This window comes from Quercus suber, unplaced genomic scaffold (genome assembly GCF_002906115.3).
Source record: "Quercus suber isolate HL8 unplaced genomic scaffold, Cork oak 2.0 scaffold_182, whole genome shotgun sequence".
Taxonomy (NCBI): domain Eukaryota; kingdom Viridiplantae; phylum Streptophyta; class Magnoliopsida; order Fagales; family Fagaceae; genus Quercus; species Quercus suber.
In genome coordinates this window covers 488429-492463 of record NW_027069640.1, presented here as the reverse complement: position 1 = coordinate 492463, position 4035 = coordinate 488429, and the positions used below count along the sequence as shown (strand labels likewise).

Sequence of the window (4035 nt, the reverse complement as noted above, 5' to 3'; positions counted from 1 at the left end):
TTTTACCTTCCTTATTGAGAAAATTTTTAAGTACTCCCCATAACATAGTACTCAATTTTCTCACATTCATGATGGATCTTCCATAATTCCTACAAGCATGAGTTTTTCTTTCCCAAATAGAGGTAGAAATTTTATTGAATAGAATAATGAAAGATTACATCAAATCACAATAGTACAGGACGGTGCTTCCCCTTGCCATAGTTGTGCTTGTGAGGGACTTAATATAGTGGTCCTTTAATGTTTTTAGTCAGGTTGAATTTAAGATATATATTATTCATTCCTATGGGATGACACATACGAGTGAACAATTCGTTGAATACGTTGTCATAATTCATGACTTAACTTTCGTATGTATTTGATTTTATAGATATACACACGCACACACTTAAAGATACATATAACAAAAATTTGTGGCAATTCTATCTTCACTCTTACAAAAATAGCAAAAATGGCATTAATGTCTTTATAAAGAGGTTTAAATCTTAAAACTCTAAAATCTTCCACAACCAAAACATTGGAAAGAGTTCCCAAAAAAAATACTGAAATTTTTTTCCTCTTTCAAGTTGTGAGAAATGGAATGATGATATTATTGTATTTTCGTTCCATACGTTGGATAAAAATTAGCATTAGCCAAACTAGACTCTTTGAGAACATCTTACCAATAAAAAATCTTGTCTATTCAACTCAATAAACTCTGAAGTCTAAACTAAATATCTCCATCAAATATCCTCTCTCTTGCTTTTGATGCCGGAAACATCAACATAAATACAACTAAGCATTCAAAATGGTTTAATCTAATATTTTGTCCATTCAACTCAATTGGACACCAATTATTTCAGTCACAAATAGTTATAAGGTTCTCAATTTTCATACTATATGATCAAGTTGAACATGAAATTTAGTTGTAGAAAGGTGTAAAAATAAAACCAAATATATAGAAAGGTAGAATTTTTTTTTTTTTTTTTTTTTTTGGGTACTAGTAACATGTTTTTCCCAATTTGTGAAATAGTTTTAAGAGCAAGTAGAAATGCATCTACAGTGGACCCTGTCAGTATTCCGATCCAAAGACCCTTTCCTTTCAACTGTACAACGAAGGCCAAAACAACACCTACTAGAACCCCAACCAAATAATATACCTCAAGATTTACATAGGCTCCAATATCCTGCCAGCCACTTCCTCTAGGGACCCTGATGCATATATAGCACAAAATAACTTTGTCAGTTAATGGCAAGCAATATCAAGGAAGAATCACAACTTCTACATTGGTATCATATGTTGATCTATTTTGAAGAAATATACACAATATGATTATGATGGTTATGACTATGGCATAACTACTACATAAACATTTCCTAATAAAGATATAAGGCTATTTTATAACCCAGAAAGAAGATTACTTCCAAGAGTAAGCTTTTTAAATCTTTACACTCCATTAGTCAACTTTTTAATTGCAAAGAAATATTCTAAATGAATAATAATGTGTATTTGATAGTATAGCTATAGTATCGCATGAATTGACAAGAATTAAGAAGTTATAAGTTTCAAAAGTTTAGCTCCAACTCAAATGTGAGAAAGTTACCTGAAAGATGACTATTGAGAGACAAAGCAAAGGACCCATATCTGCAATTTCCTACTGCGAAAGGCATAGACCAAAACATGATGGCAGAAGAAGAGAATCAGGGCTACAATAAATCTCTGCAACTACAAGAACCATTATAACAGTCATTTAGCTGCTTGTGCATTCCAAGCTCCCAACTCAACCTTGCTGCTGCCGCAAATCCGTATGGTATGTAGTAGTACAAATTAGTAATTGTGAGACTGCATGCAGTGAAAAATTAGAAACATTTTATTGTAATCTCATATAGTAAATATGGAAAAGAAGCATACCATAGCGAAAGCACTAATGTCTCCAATTTTGGATTAGGTAAAAGCCCAGAAAGCAAAATAAGACCCTCAATCGACCACCATCAAGAGGATTAGAATGGGAGATGGCAAGTAGTATATGTGGGAGACTGGCATTGTTTTATAAGGTTACAGAGCTATTCTCAGGTACCTCATATCCTACAGCTAATCTTTTTTTTCCTAAGGTGTGTGAAATAAAAATAGCTTTGAATTCTTGGTTCACAAGCCCAAGTGATATGATTAGGAGTATGGCATTTAAAATGTTAGAAAAATTTGACTGTTATTGGAATGTGATTCATGGTGTTATGGCTGTGGCAACCATTTTAGACCCAAGATATAAGATTGAATTGTTGGAATATTATTTTCCTCTTATTTATGGTGACGAAGCTGAAAATGAAATTCAAAAGGTTAGAGATACTTGTTATGAAATGATTCGTGACTATACTTCTAGGAGAATGGGTAGGGAAGGTACTCGTGGCACTTGTGTAAGTGAGGATCCACAAGTTGATGACTCCCTTATGGACTTTGAAAGATATCTTAGTCAGAAAAAAAAGGGTGGGAATATTAAATTGGAGTTGGAGCATTACCTTGAGGATGATCTAATGCCAAGAACTTTGGAGTTTGATATTTTGGCATGGTGGAAATCTAATGGGCCTAAGTATCCTACTTTGCAACGTATTGCAAGGGATATCCTAGCCATTCCAGTGTCAACTGTTGCTTCGGAGTCAGCATTTAGCACAAGTGGTAGGCTGCTAAGTCCACATCATAGTAAACTTCATGCAAAGACTATGGAGGCATTGATGTGTGCTCAAAATTGGTTATGGGCTGAAATCAAAGGTAATCAAATTTACTAGTTAATCTATTTAATGATTTATGTTGTTGCATTCTTCATTGTATTTTTCAATTGTTTGATTGAATTTGTTTTACTTTTTTAGGCCTTTCATCTATTGTAGATGGAATTGAAGCTAATACATTCCAAAACATCCTTAATGATTCTGATGATGAAGAAGAAAGTTGTGTCACTACATTGGGAGAAAGTGAAAATCATTCTTAAAGAACTAGTCAATTTTTATTTTGTTATGAGACAGTGTTTATTTTGTTAAAGAACTAGTCAATTATCCTTGGTGATTTTGTTCATGCAAAGACAATGTTTATTTTGTTATAAGAAATTTTGAATTATGTTGTTACGTATTAGACTATTTAAGTACTTGGTTTATTTAAATGCTTGGATTTTAAAACATTTTGTTTTGTTGTGATTTATATTATTGTAGCAAAAAATTTATTTATATATATAAAATTGTATTAGGGGTGGGGCGGGGCGGGTCCCCGCGGGGCCCAAGGGGCGGGGATGGGGCAAGGTAGTATGCCCCGCACCCCGGGGCGGGGCGGGGATGGGGAAGGGCAACAACCATGCGGGGCGGGGACGAAGATCCCATCCTCCGGCCCGCCCCGCCCCATTGCCATCCCTAGTGAGGTTATGATTACTTTCTGGTTAGTGCAGCGGGCAGTCTAGTGTTATTGAACATAAGTGGGTGGTTAGGTGGGAGTGGGAAACAATGAATATGGCTTCGGAACTTGGTTCCCACTTCCACAGATATGCTCGGCGGAGGCGTGCAGAAAGGAACAGCCGGGCATACCCTGCATGTTATGCTCGGTTGCTGTCCGCGACAGTGATCAGTAAGGATTTACCGAGCGTAAGCAGGAGGCGAACCTTGAGCCAGCGTTCTGTAGAGTTTCGGGATGGGTCTGCAGAAAGAGAGAATAGGCGTATGGGCCGTATCTTCACATGAGGATAAATGGCCCAAGTGGGACTGGGTACGCGTGCCGTACAAGCACCATGAACATAAACATTAACATAACCACGAGTACGTATGTTTTTATATTATTTTCTATTTAGAAGCATAAGTCATTTCTTTTTTAAATATAAACATGTGATAAATGTAAGGAGAAAATTTAGGGATAACGAACATAATTTACATGTTAAATTAAATGAACCTATAATATGATAATAATAAAATATTTTAAAAAAAAATCTCATATAATGTATTAATTTAAAATGATAACCTATATCTTGTTTTTAAAAAGAGACATGTTTACTTTCTCAAAAAAGTGAAAAATTTATCTCTCCCCTC

The 4035-nt window shown here is 35.1% G+C and overlaps 1 long non-coding RNA gene across 1 annotated transcript; it reads right to left on the bottom strand.

Annotated features, from left to right (window-relative positions):
- Positions 1 to 830: 830 nt before the first annotated feature.
- LOC136069636 (uncharacterized) lies at positions 831 to 1939 on the bottom strand. The gene is made up of 2 exons (XR_010630871.1): positions 1581 to 1939; positions 831 to 1188 (listed from the first exon to the last, which is right to left on the bottom strand). It is a non-coding gene; the product is annotated as an uncharacterized LOC136069636 (long non-coding RNA).
- Between the last annotated feature and the right edge of the window lie 2096 nt (positions 1940 to 4035).